This window comes from Triturus cristatus, chromosome 2_1, assembly GCF_964204655.1.
Source record: "Triturus cristatus chromosome 2_1, aTriCri1.1, whole genome shotgun sequence".
Taxonomy (NCBI): Eukaryota; Metazoa; Chordata; class Amphibia; order Caudata; family Salamandridae; genus Triturus; species Triturus cristatus.
In genome coordinates this window covers 49,622,007-49,636,995 of record NC_140581.1, presented here as the reverse complement: position 1 = coordinate 49,636,995, position 14,989 = coordinate 49,622,007, and the positions used below count along the sequence as shown (strand labels likewise).

General features: G+C 43.9%; 1 long non-coding RNA gene across 1 annotated transcript in view; it reads right to left on the bottom strand.

Moving 5' to 3' along the window:
* The window catches only part of LOC146863705 (uncharacterized), a 287,037-nt gene extending 275,497 nt beyond the window's left edge, over window positions 1-11,540 (bottom strand). The window contains exon 1 of the long non-coding RNA XR_014969084.1: window positions 10,570-11,540. This is a non-coding gene — a long non-coding RNA (uncharacterized LOC146863705). The remainder of the gene's footprint in view (window positions 1-10,569) is intronic.
* Between the last annotated feature and the right edge of the window lie 3,449 nt (window positions 11,541-14,989).

The following is a 14,989-nucleotide window of genomic DNA, read 5'->3' as shown; positions in this document are numbered from 1 at the left end:
GCGACCCAGGCCAAGCTTGAAAAGGCCTTGGGGAGCCCAACCAAGGTGGCTAAAATATATAAATTGGGGAGTGGGCTGCAGAGTCCCCTTCAAAGAGTTTGAAAAGACCCCAAGGAGCACCGTCAAAGGTGATTTCTATAAGGGAGGTGGCAGCATGGCTCCCTCCCTGAGCCACTAATGGTTCAGTATCTATGTCCTGGGGTGCTGTCCTGTGTCAGCATTTGAGAAAGCTTAAAAATGCTCCAGCATGCTGGTTGCCGGGAGCAGGCATGGCCTGAGGGGGCCTTGGGGCTCCCACTGCGGCCCCCAACTAGGAAATGGTGGGTGCACTGGGTGAACACCAGGGCATCCACCATATGTTGAGCCGGGCCCTGGGTGTTGGGGCCCCCTTGTTCTAAATAGGCTACTGGAGGCGGGCTGTGAGCCCCCCTTACCATTGACTATAGTACCAGATACCAGGGATGGGGTTCCCAGGCTGAAATAAGCCCGGGTATAGTGGCTGAATGCCACCTCTCCCTTGAATTTCTTGCTATGCCCCAGGGGATGGGGCCCCTGGGATGAAATCAACCATGGGAGGAGGCAAGACTGCAGAAAGAGGGAACATGGATGCAGAAAGAGGCAAAAAGGGTCTAGAAAGAGGGAAGAGGGGTGCAGAAAGAGGCAAAAGGTATACAGAAAGAAGCAAGAGAGGTGCAGGAAGAAGCAAAAGAAGTGAGAAAGAACCAACAGAGGTGCAGAAAGAGGAAAGAGGGGTGCAGAAACAGGAACAAGTAGTGCAGAAAGAAGCAACAGAACTGTACAAGGAGGCAAGAGAATTGCAGAAAGAGGCAAGAGATATGCAGAAAGAGGGGACAGGGATGCAGAAATAGGCTAGAAAGGTGCTGAAGAGGGGTGCAGAAAGAGACAAAAGGGGTGCAGAAAGAAGCAAGAGAGGTGTAGAAAGAAGCAAGAGAAGTGCAGAAAGAACCAACTGAGGTGCAGAAAGATGCAAACGGGGTACAGAAAGAGGCAAGAAAAGTACAGAAAGAAGCAACAGAGGAGCAGAAAGAGGTAAGAGCGGTACAGGAAGAGGGAAGAGAGGTACAGAAAGAGGAAAGAGAGGTGCAGAAAGAGGGAAGAGGGGTGCAGAGAGAGGCAAGAGGGGTGCAGAAATAAGCAAGAGAGGTGCAGAAAGAAGCAAGAGAAGTATAGAAAGAAGCAACAGAGGTACAGAAAGAGGCAAGAGGGAAGAAGAAAGAGGCAAGAGAAGTGCAGAAAGAAGAAAGTGAGGTGCAGAAAGAGGCAATACAAATTCAGAAGGGGCAAGAAAGGTGTAGAAACAGGAAAGAGATGTGCAAAATAAAGCAGGAGAAGTGCAGAAAGAGGCAAGTGAGGTGCAGAATGAGACAAGAGAGGTGCAGAAGGAGGGAAGAGGTGTGCAGAAAGAGGCAAGAGGGGTGCAGAAAGAAGCAAGAAAGGTGCAGAAAGAAGCAAGATAGGTGCAGAAAGAGGCAAGAGGAGTGAAGAAAGAAGCAACAGAGTTACAGAAAGTGCCAAGAGAAGTGCAGAAGAGGCAAGAGAGGTGCAGAAACAGGCAAGAGAGGTACAGAAAGAGGGAACAGGGGTACAGAAAGAAGCGCGAGAGATGCAGAAACAAGCAAGAGAGGTTCAGAAAGAGTGGTTTGCAAACAATTAGTACCAATTTAACACCCACATTTAGCAACACGTAACATGGACTATTCCAGTTTTGCAAAGGGCCTTCCACCACGCTGTAATACTTGTCGCTGCATTTTTGGAAACGTTTGAGCCATTGGAGATAGAAACAAAGATTGTTTTTCAAATCTGATGACTATGTGGCAGATGATTGATTATGTGGGAAATGTGGAAAATGTATCACTGTGCAAAAATAGGTGCAGCTGAACAGTTGCATAATTCCAGTGGACCTGCTCATACCTCTGACTAGGTCCTGAAGTGCTCCTGTGTGGTTGCTTCCTTTTTTGTGCCTCATTGAGTTTATATTTTAGCTTTTATGGAAACTAGAACATCCTTGGGGGCCCCCTACCCCTCCTGTTACCTCCAGTAAGTACCACAGAGCAGGATTGCTAAATTCTCATAGCAGATCACACCCCCTTTGCCCACCACTCTGCAAACACGCTCCCTGGTACGCTCTTGGATGGGGATTGAAGTCCCCTTCACTGCTAGGAGTCCTTAGGGACCAACTAGCATACCTGTTAAAACCAGTATTCCCCACACAGTGGGATTACTGAAAGGTGGACACAGGCTAGACCCCCTTCCTCCACCACTCTACAAAACACCTCTGGGCATGCTTTCGGTTGAGGGATGAAGTCCCCTTGCCTCCTGAGGGTCCCTGAGGGCCAACTAGCCCACTTGTTACCTCTAGTAAGCCCCACACAGCTGGAATGCTGAGAGTGGTCAGAGGCCACGCCCCCTTTTACACCACTCTGCAAACAGGCCTCCTGGTGCACTCCTGCTTGGGAGATGAGTCCACTTTCGTCCTGAATTCTTCAGGAGAAAAGAACTGTGTGGTCCTTAATATTCATGAGGTAATTCCATTTGCGACCCACTCGAAATCTCTACCTACAAGATATATGTTTTCCTAAATTAGCATTTGTGATTTCCTAATTCTGATTTGGTAAGAATGCCATTCAGGAAATCGCAATTCCACCGTTTTTTTCCACATGCCCCTAAATACTTTAGGACTACTACCATCATCACCACCATCCTTATCAAAATACAAACATTTGAGCCAGACAATGTTTGTGTGCTTTACGACATGCAAGCCAGTCCTATTGGCATTGCCATTACTAGTTAATTTGGTTCAATAAAGCAACCCAAGTATTCAATTCCCGGACTGCACGATTTGTGAAATGGAAATTTAAGGCTGTAAAAAATGGTGTCCCTGATGGAGCCATGGGTCTCCGAAACATGTTCTGGAAGTGAAGGCTGCCTCTTCTTCAGATGCTATGTGCAGAACCACAGCTGCCATTTCATCCAGGAGATACACTCAGCCAGTCTTGAACTTTAACAAAAGAGGACTTGTTAATTTCTATTTGACCACCTCAGGAATGAGGCCAAAAGGCAAGGCTCAACAATATCAATCAATCAATCAATTTAATCTTTATTCAGATAAAAGCACAGGTCAAAAACCAGCAAAGGAATACATTAGACTATAAAAATACATTAAGATAAAAGAAACAGCAACATCATAAAAAGAAGGATAGGTTCCCAATAGGGACCTGTAAGCACAGATCAAATGGCAGAATCATTGTACTTATAAAGGTGCAATCAAATAAATGACAGTCCAACATCATAAAACGATTTTAAAAAACAGACTTGTAAGATATACATGAATACTATCTCAACAAGTATAAGAGTTAACAATTTGGCATGACGACCAAATGTTTTAACCCCGAACATAATTTACAGATTAATAAACTCATTAGAAACAGCCTTCAATGAATGCTCATTGAGGCACGTGCCCAAACTGCCGCTTTCAAAAAAGATCCCACGCGGAAAGTTAAATCATCCTCTTCCAACTAAAGAATTTCCGTGTAGGCTGCCTTATAATGAATAGTGGCAGTTTTCTTAAAAAATTGAATCAAAAACCATTTTGTATATTTTTGATAAAAGCTGCCAAAAAATAGAAAGTGTAACATTGATTGGTTACTACGATCATCGCTGGGACATAGCAATTGATCACGGTTAGCATTGTACCCTAAGGGGAAACACAGCAAAAGTTTCAAAGTACCTGCCCTTAGGCGAAAAAGCAATCCTCTCTCCTAACGACCTATGGTTTTTAAAAGGTAACTTGATGGCAAATGTGATGACAAATGGGATGCATCCACTAAGGACATAAACCTGGCGACGGAGGGTTTCTGAGCCTCCTTTTCATATCTTACATTACTATACTGTGCGTATAAAGCCTCCTGTAGGGATTTTTAGATTATATTTGGGGTGGGCGGAATTTGTGAAATTCACTTTCGCAAACTATCGCGAAAATGTTAAAAATCTCCGCAAACACGCGGAAATATCGCGAAGATGCGGAAGTTTATTTCCCGCCCGTTCGCGGTATTTTCTGCGGGGTCGCGGCTCGCCAATTTACCCATGCGGTTGCTCGCGGGCGTGGCCATCTTGTTTTCACTTGTCTCGCGGTGCATGATCACGAGAAGAAAGACATGATCACGCGATGCATGACGTTATTGCGGGCGCAAACTGTTGCGAGACAGCGCAAATGGCTACCAACAATCCAACATCTCGTGGAGAACGCGACCGGATCGGGAAAACTTGTAGGCGAACGCGGGGATTCAGGTAAGGCGATTACGCGCACGCGAGAATGTATTATTTTACAGCGCGAGCAAGAAACAAATTATCGCTAAGCTGCGGAATGTGGAAATTTTGACATTTTCGCGCTTTCCGCAGAACGCGAAAATGCCAAATTATCGCAATTTCCGGGAACGTAACGGAATTTTGGCCCAGGCCTAGTTTATATGCCCCATGTCAGTTGGATTTAGGAAGATATGTTCAAGATTGACACTGTTTAGGCTCTCCCTTACAGGGCTAATACAGGGCCTTTTCACATTTGAGGCAATCTATTATTACATCTCTGGTGAGAGTCGCTGCCGGGTTTTTCCAGTTTGCAAACCAGAATGTAGCTGGGTGAGCCCTGAAATATTCTTCAACGTATGACAATTTCAATTCCTTGTGGCAAACATACAGTGAAGAAGACATCGGGGCTCCCAGAAGTTTGTGGCGAAATCTATTTCCTTCACCCTGTATGCTACTACACTTTGTGAAGCCCCAAACTTCAGCACCATGTGTTTGAGTGAAGATACACTGTGATTTACAAATGTTGGTAATAGCTCAAACCACCTCTGCCTTTTTGAGTTGCGGAAGGCAGAGGATTGAGTTGATGGCTTTTGAAAACTACCTCCTACTATGTGCCACATGATCAACCCAGGAACCATTAGCTGCAAATACCAACCCCAAATAGGGAAAGGAGCAAGTGCGATGTAAACATTCAGAACCTATAGAGATTGTATTAATAAGGTGCTTTTTCGGAACACAGGTCATTTAAAATGATTTTTTTAAATTAGTACAAATATCTAAGCCAGCCATTAAATCTACAAAGCCCCAAACTAAAGTGCGTAATGCATTGGGTGTGCGACCCATTAGGACCGCATCATCAGCATACAGTAGGGCGGGAAGTATATTGCCGTTAATTCTAGGGACATCATTAGTAAGTATAATCAGTGAGTTATGTAGGCCATTAATGTATAAAATGAAAAGGAGAGGGGCCAGGACACACCCCTGCCTGACCCCTTTACTGATATTGATGTCCTTTGAAACCTCCCCAGCCTTACTGAGCCTGTCCTGAGCTTTCAGGGCCCTATGTAAATAGGCTAAAAAATTAACTAAAACCTCATCCAACCCGTATTTTAAAAGAATCAACCATAAGCGTGATCTGTTAACATAATCAAAGGCCGAGGTAAGATCCATAAATGCAATATAAATAGGAGACTTCTGGGCTGTGGTGTATTTTCCAATGATCAAGTTAAGGTTTAGACACTGTTCGACTTTGCCTATTTTACTTCTCAAACCTAACTGACAAAAATTTATGACAAGAATTTAAAATGTGTTCTTCCTCCGTCTGTAACTTAATCTTGTTAAAAAGGATCCTCCCGAGAATTTTCAATGTGTTATCGATCAAGGAGATCGGTCTGTAACAACTTGGGTTGGATCTATCGCCTTTTTAGGTCTCACCTGAGCCAGCGCTTTAGCGCTGCTCTCGCGAGAGATTTTGTAAATGGGGGATCTGGAAGTGCAAACGAGTGCTTTCAGGCCTCCAAATACAGTGCATGTGCGCCGGGCGCGCGCACCATTTGGCAGCCTGCACACCATTTGCTTTCACTTTCGCCGTCGCATGGCCGCTTTGATGTTTGATCGCGATCGCGATCACTTTCACTTTCGCGGCCGCACAGCCGCTTGTTCTAATGTAACTCAGATTGCTTTCCGACTTAAAAACAAAAACACTCGCCAATTTCAACTTGTTGCTAAAACTTGCATTTCTTGCCTTGATTATTGTCTGGGATTCTTTTGAAGCTCTTACTTTACGCACAGAGAACTTACATTTAAGTCACTTACTACAACTGGAAACTCGCGGTCGCATTTGCTTGCAATTCTAAAGCCTGCGTGCCTCTCTCCCCTACCCCCGCACAGAGAACTTACGTTTAAGTCACTTACTGGAACTCACTGGAAACTCGCGGTCGCATTTGCTTGCAATTCTAAAGCCTGCGTGCCTCTCTCTCCTACCCCGCACAGAGAACTTACGTTTAAGTCACTTACTACAACTGGAAACTCGCGGTCGCATTTGCTTGCAATTCTAAAGCCTGCGTGCCTCTCTCCCCTACCCCCGCACAGAGAACTTACGTTTAAGTCACTTACTACAACTGGAAACTCGCGGTCGCATTTGCTTGCAATTCTAAAGCCTGCGTGCCTCTCTCCCCTACCCCGCACAGAGAACTTACGTTTAAGTCACTTACTACAACTGGAAACTCGCGGTCGCATCTGCTTGCAATTCTAAATAAACAAACTCGGCGACTTTCTTTGAGTAAGACAAGTCACTGTAAGAGCAATAGAGCTCAGTAGTTCGCATCTAATTTAATCGCATTTTAGGAGGACGGAAGGCTAGCACACAGAATGAAATAAAAAAACAATATGCAAGCTGTGTGTGTTTTTGAAATGAACTCTGCCAAGCATCTAAATACCCCAAGTGTTTGCGTGCCTCTATCCCCTACTCCCGCACAGAGAACTTACGTTTAAGTCACTTACTACAACTGGAATCTCGCGGTCACATTTGCTTGCAATTCTAAATAAACAAACTTGGCGAATTTCTTTGAGTAAGACAAGTCATTGTAAGAGCAACAGAGCTCAGTGGTTCGCATCTAATTTAATCGCGTTTTAGGAGGACGGAAGGCTAGCACACAGAATGTAATAATAAACATTATGCAAGCTGTGTGTGTTTTTGAAATTAACTCTGCCAAGCATCTATATACCCCAAGTGTATGTTTCTTTACAGCAAGCTGACTCGCTGTAACATTGGTGCGCATTTACATACTAATGCTAGTAACTCGGCATGAAGCAAATTTCGCGCATTCATTATCAATGGATGCACTCCACATAATACCACTACATGCCACATAATAACATACAAGATAATTGCACTTAACTCAATACAACATAAATGCACGCCTGAAGATCAAGTGCGCGCTATATATAAAAAAAAAACGCTTGTAATGCAATAGGTCTCGCATTACTGAATGTTTGCGCTACACGTGTTGCATTATTATTAGCTATGCCAAAAACTCAAACTTTTATAATGCAAGACCTATTGCATTGCAAATGCTTGTTTAAAAATTGGAACGATAATGCTGGTAGACCATGTGCTCGGAATCGCAGCATGGTTAAATTAATAAAAACATTTAATAAAAGGGGTGCCCACAACTCCGGTTTATATTTAATAAGATCAATAGGGAGTCCGTCAGGGCCTGGGGCTTTATTGCCCAAACTTTGATGAATGGCATCCTCTACTTCTGACAAAGATATCTGAATCCTAGAAGCAGTTTGATGCTCGTATAGATACTCATTTTGTAAAGGGGCTAAATAAATCTTGGAGGAATGGGCTTCCCATGCTTCACTAGTTATATTACAGCTTATTGGAGTTAATGTGTGCCCCATGGACCTCATACCTTCGACTGCTGCCCAGAAGCTATTCCCATTATTAAGTCTGGTGGCACATGCAAGGTTGTCCCAAAGCTCTTTTATGATCTCATCTTTTCGTAAGATGGTTGTAGCCTTATATAGTTGCCTCAGAGATTTAATAAGGACCTGTTTATGAGTGCTTTACCGAGCTCTCTATTTGCTGGAGGGCAATCACTGTTGATCCATCTTGGTCCATGGTGTGATTCCTCTATGGGCCTAGATATCATTAGTTTGATTCCCCCACAGAGTTTATTAAAAGCATCAATTACCTCAGGATTATAATCAATTGGTGACAAACAGATGTCAATAAGTAGCGGGTGTTCTATTTCCATTCTAAAAAATAAGTCATTGTTGTCAATGCCTCTCCAAATCAATCTTAAGTTGTCAGTAGAAGATACTAGACTGCTTGCGCCGCACTCTTTAGCAAATTTTGGTCTAGGGGCGATTCTCTGTGTTAGTGTAGTGGGATTATGATCGCCATGAACAGTTGGTATAACCTCGGCTTTTAACAAGCAATCTTCTAATGTGGCAGATATAAAAACATAATCAATGATGGAAGCGCTGCCTCAGCCTTTATATGTTGGCACAACATACTTATCCTTATGGGGTACTGCCTCTATTTCCATAACATTAGATAGATTATTATTGGACATATGATCCCGTAATTCTATCCCCCTATTACATGGAGGCACATTAATGGAGGAATCCATGTCTAATATGTTTCCTCTGTAAATCCTGGCATTAAAATCGCCACCCAGGCAAATAACAGCTAATTTGTCATAAACCCTTTGGCTTTGTAAGGTAGAGATAAAATTCAACAAATTGTTAAAATTCACATTCAGTGGGGTAAGGAAGTCATTATTATAAAAATTTATAAAACAAATGGAAGCCCCCCCATGTGTAAATCAAAGCCTCTGAAACTTGTCATTATTTGTAACAAGAGCCTTTATACTACCTCCTGCAGAGATGTTAACCCAAATTGAAAGTCCGCCAGATGGGTGGGCAACCTTGGGAATGGGGGCAACGATATTAAAACATTCAAACCCTTCTAAATATAAATCCCGCGTGGCCCAAGTTTCCTGTAACATAAGGGTGTCATATTTTTGAGCTATTTTTATCCAGTCTGGTGCGTTTATTTTAGATGCCAGACCAGCAACATTCCAGCTGAATATATTTAGATTTAGATTGGGCTCGGTGGCAGGGATAGCTGAATAAGTGTGATAACCCGAGAAAACAAGCATATTCGATTTAGAAGTTGTCTCATCTAGCGTCAGAGAGGGAGCCAGTCAGTCCTGATTGTCAATACCAGACAGTAGGGAGAACCTTTTGTGCATAGTTGAAGTGAAAGCGTCGTTGGTTTTTAACCCCAGAATTGGCTTATAGAAATAGCCCAATAGCAATAACCAGATGTGGGTTGATTTGGCAGTGTTTGACTCCTGTGACATCAATAATGATCTTACCAATGACGGGTTTCAGAAATGAATGACTCTGCAGTCTCCCTCAATATTTTTTAAGGATGAGTCAACCCCTATAACCCTGCGTACCGTGATGATGTTCCTTATGTGTGCCACCGGCAACCCCTCGTGTTTTCAAGCCAATCAACACTTTTACTTTTATTTTGCAGTTGGTCCCATATCTCAACCTGATTTTTTCTAAGAGGAAGTATCCCTGCTAGGACCAAGACATAAGTGCATGCTGCCAGAGGTAGACTTAGAACCTCCCTTCTAGCCTCTGGAATTTCCGTACTCATGGGGACTGAAACGCCCCCACGTTGTATACCACCCCCTGGATTAACTCTGTCTGAAACACTCCAGAGCATAGCAGTAGAGGCTGATGGCGTGTGTAGGGCTGTAACGGGGGTATTGCTAGCAGTACCAACATTAGGTGGATTATCCTGAATAGTAGTGGATTCTAATAGGAAGCATTCCTTAACTTTACTGCAGGTATCACGGGTAACGGTAGGTGGAATAGGTATTGGTGATTGCGACTGTAGTTTGGAATTAAGCGCACCAATAATTTCAAAATAGAATTCACCCCATCGGAGGTAACATGCTTGGGAGTTTTAATTTTTTAACTTAATTGGTTAGTGAAGGTGTCTAAGAGACCTAAACGTTTCCAGAGTGTGGTGAAATTCTTATCGATTAGATATTTAATATGCTCACATACAGTGTCCACAATGATGTCAATGAAGGTATTGCCGGGTCTGCTGCAAGTGGATGGGGTGGTTACAACGTCAGTCTCAGTGAAGATGGATCGGCTTGGTGCCTTGCTAGAAATAGGCTTGACAGTGGACTCGACAATTTCTGTATTTGTGGAGGGCCCCGTATACACGAGCTCAGGGCGGTGCGGGGTAAATTAGCATGAGGAGGATTATTCCTTTTTGAACAAATGGGTTTGGCCATCTTCCTTTTGTGTTTCGCCCCTGGGACTGCGGAAATTGTAGGTGGGTCCGGATTCAATGGGGAATCAGCAGTACTTTCTCCATTACAAGATGCATTGGATAAGTCCTCATTATTATAACTAAGTCCTGAAGGCAGTAGAACTCTCAAGGCGGTAGCCTGCATACTGGGAGTCGAAGGGGAAGCAGCTGGGTCAGTTGGGGCCACCCCTGTCATAAGACCAGTCTGTGTTGCCACAATTCCCAGGGACAAGCGACTTTCTGTTAGTTCGATCTCGTTAGCAACTATATTGACTGCCCTTTCCAACATGCTGTCTATACTTGTGGCGGGACAGGGGCAGGGTATCCCGGTACATTTTCCCATGATGAGTTATGTGACAACAGTTATAACTTTTTATTGGGGTGACACTCACCTCAATAGGTTTGATAGTTGACAAATGAAAGAGGGGCGGCACAGCCCCTTCCTGTCGTGGACGGGTGCAGATGGGCCCGCCATCGGCCCGGGCATGCCCCTGCACATCCCACGCTGCGGGAGCCCTCAGGTGTTCTTAAGCGCTTCTCGGGGCTGGGCAGTGGCGTCGGCAGCAAGCAAATCTAAAAAGGAGCCTGGGACTTTAAGTCCTAGCCCTGCTCGCGCTCCCCACAACAACTGACCGGAAAACTGAAGATTCGGGCGTCCCACACTGCGGGAACCTTCAGGTGTTCTTAAGTGCCTCCAGATGCTGGGCGGTGGCATCAGCAGCAAGCAAATCCACGAGGGAGCCTGGGACTTTGAGTCCTAGTCCCGCTTGCGCTCCCCACAACAACTGGCCAGAAAGCTGAATATTCAGGCGTCCCACGCTGCTGGAGCCCTCAGGTGTTCTTAAGTGCCTTCAGGCGCTGGGCGGTGGTGTCGGCAGCAAGCAAATCCACAAGGGAGCCTGGGACTTTGAGTCCTAGTCCCGCTTGCGCTCCCCACAACAACTGGCCAGAAAGCTGAATATTCAGGCGTCCCACGCTGCCGGAGCCCTCAGGTGTTCTTAAGTGCCTTCAGGCGCTGGGCGGTGGTGTCGGCAGCAAGCAAATCCACAAGGGAGCCTGGGACTTTGAGTCCTAGTCCCGCTTGCGCTCCCCACAACAACTGGCCGGAAAGCTGAATATTCAGGCGTCCCACGCTGCCGGAGCCCTCAGGTGTTCTTAAGTGCCTTCAGGCGCTGGGCGGTGGTGTCGGCAGCAAGCAAATCCACAAGGGAGCCTGGGACTTTGAGTGCTAGTCCCACTCGCGCTCCCCACAACTTCTCTCACGAATAATAGTCATTGATACCAGTATGGTAATCTGCTGCACATTTTCAGATCCAATTTAGAATTGATAATATATAGTACATTATTTATAGTGAACTCTCCCAACTAAGATCAGAGCCAGTACACCTGTTTATTTGTGTTAATGGTTAATGATTGTGAGTTTCCACGCTTTCAGGTATTTATTTATCTCTGGCAGGAAGCACACAGCTCAAATCTTTGTTTGCTGAACATTTGCAGGATGACTTATGTTCTGTTTTCCTAAAAGTGTAATACACGCAGTCAGTGGCCAAAGTCCATCATTCAAGCCCATCTATTTCAACACAAAACACAAAGCAGTGACCTTAAAATGGCCTCAAATGCACTTCTATTAAATCTCAAAAGCACCTCAAGCAGGAGGGGTGCTTCAGAACAGAAGAAACAGGTTGTGCATAAACCATCAAAAATTTACGGAGAAGCAGTATTATTTTTAGTATAAATATAAAATGAGTTAAAAGTAATTACTGACTATGACAAAAACTTTGAGGACTGAATGTAGTTTTTAGAAGCAAAGCATTGCCTAGTAATGTTTAATTTTTTTATCTGATCTAAGATGTGGCTGACAAAGTCTCAAAGCAAGGACTGAAGTGGGACCACCAAAAATTACAGGCCCAGTATTTTGTAAACAATAGGTCGGTTGAGGGCTGCACTGAAATTCCAGACTTAAAAATGGAGATGATGCAAAAGGACGCTGCAGTGTGAATTTAGAAATAGCAATATATTCATATCATTGCGGATTGACTAAAGGAATGTTGGTGTACACAGATTACTGCTAGGCCTGGGTGGAATTGGAGACATTGTGTCCACTCGGCATTACTCTTTTAATGTGGAGTTCCTGCCAAATTCCACAATTCACCACGTGGAATGATTTTCGTGTTCAAGCAATGACAAGGGAAACAAAGCAAGACTTCAGAATGGGAGCTGGCATTTTTCCACCTTAAGCTAAAGTCTGATGAGTTTCCACGAAACATAATTGTGGCAGATTTCATACATTTTAGAAACCTGGCTGTTAATTGGGTCGATTCTCCTTTCAAGCGTTCTTCAGGCTCTAATGTGCAATTGTCTGAAGATAGGTAGGAGCCAATGACGTCTAAGGAAAGGCAGGAAGAGGCAAAGGCAGATGTGTAAAAGAATGATGACCCTATGCATAAAACATTCTGGCCAGCTGTTTATCACCTATATTTATCAAGCCGAGCCAGAGGCGCTGTGGTGGTGACTTGATGTAAAGTTTGGAAAGGCGTGATAGGTATGACAGGAGCGTTGCCAGTGTTTGATGGAAGGCAGCTTATATAAGCCCTTTGGCGATGAGTCAATCAATCAGAACCAGGAAATGATTGGGCATTTCAGAGGATTTATATTGAATGATGCCCCATTAGAGACGCTTAGGGATCCAGATCGGCTGATGGTAACCTGGCACAGAGGGTGAGAAAACACACTCAATGCGCATGATCTTGATGAGTCAGGTTAAACTCAAGGAAAGCCTGGGTCTGCACTGTGGAAGCCAGTAGCTTAAATAGATGCCTGTTGCAGTGGCATTGTGCCAGATCCACCTAGCTTAATAGAAATGTTTCATAGAGAAAAAAGCCAGATATGAAGTAGGCATCAATTCACTGAATAACTTTGAACATTGTGGAAAGGTCCCTGCCTGAAATATTCTTGAGGAGGCTCTGAAAGGCAAAAATAGGAGCATTCTCCGTTGTTGCCAAGAGCCTCGTTTTGCACCGTTGGAAGACCCTGATCATTTAGCCATACTCCAATATATTTGAAGGCCTGGGAGAAAAGTGCGACTATGCTTGTGGACTTTACAGAATTCAGGAGCGCCTTGGTCTACGGGGAATATAATGTTCCTGAAAAACTTTGCAATCCGTCTCGTATTGGAATTTTGCTTCTGGGTGGCGTGCTCAAGTTTTGATTGTGCCCGCGTGCGAGAGCGAGCACGTCGAGACTTGCCAGGTGCTTGCTAGTGCCTGTGAGATTGCCTAGCAGCCTGTAAGCATTCATGAGATTTGATGCCTGCTAGCGCAGCTTTAGGGTGTGCAGGTGACTTCTGGCACCTTTTCAATGATGACAGCAAGCACGAGCGACTGCTTCGTCATCTCAAGAAGATTGTCTCTTTGCGAAGCAGCTACATCTACTCAAAAGGACATTCTAGAGTTAATATTCTTTTCCAGTGGACCGTTCAAGTTGTTTTATAAGTGTAAGGAGCCTTATTTTTATTTTACTTTTATTTTTCAACAAGAAGGAAATGCTTGAGATACTTCAGCTTTGTGTTCCTGTCCAGCAAGCTCATCCCAGTGCTTTGTCCATCTCCTGGTGACTTTTCATTTGGATTTGGAGCAAGAAGGGTCACTCTCTTTGTCTGCTGCATACATACCTTTGGATATAAGGACTTCAGTTTTGTGCTATCTCTTGAAGTTCAACATGCTAGTATAACAGTGTTATGTGTTTGATTGAGGGCATGCACCAGGATTCATTTATACTTTTATTTGATTATTGAAATGTATTGTGGTGGGTGGCTTGTAGTTTCAGTAGGGGCCTAGTGATATTTTTCCATTTAATTTTTCTTTTTTATGAACGAATACTGGTGCACACTTCAGTAAAAAACAAATTAAATACATTTGCAATATTCATTTAATTAAGTATGTGGTCTAGTCTAACAATGGGCCTCCAAGGCAGTAGGCCCAGCACTAGTTATGGGTGCATGAAACAACTGTTTTTCCGGTTTCTGTTGAATTGAAAGATCATTTAGGCCATTGATGGCATTGCATTAAATAAAACATTTGATTTTGGGGGGTATTTCACGTTTTTTTACTCAGCAAAATGTGCATAGGTGGTGTCATTTATATGTGCTGCCTTGGCAAGATGTGCATTGTAAACTTGTACAGCCCAGTAAGTTTTCGTTTTTGGTATTGCTGAATTAATGCAATTTTTTCAGTGTTACCATGACTCCTTTGTCTGGCCAGTGTGTGATTGTGTTTGTCTGGGGCCATTTTGCATATTCAGTGTCTATAGGCCTGCATTTGTTATTTCATTTCTATGTATCTTTTCTTGTAGTTTCTCCATGTGGGCATTTGGTGTAGCCAAGCAGAGTTCTTTTTGCCACAGGCCTGTGCGTTCTTTCTTTTCCATACGGACTTGCTTGTTATTTGACCATGTGCTGCCCATTTTGTGTAGCCAGCCAATTTACTTTAGCAAAAGGCCTGTATGTGTTCCTTGTTGTTCTTTGTTGGTTGAGCATGTGGCCGGCATCCATGTTTTGCAGCCACCCTTTTTTCCAGTTTTCAAAGCAATATTCTATGGAGATTGATAGGAGAGGCCTAGCCTTTTTGTTAGTTTTCACTTTTTTACTTTTTCCTGATATCAGTTTAATAATATGCTTTTTGTCGCTCATAGGAAATGTCTTCTATGAACAGTGTTTTACATGATATGCTTTTTTTTCATTTTCACCTGCACCTCCTTGACCCAATAGGTCTTTTATAGTCTCTCACAGTCCCAGTGGCGGCTGGCATAGGGCGT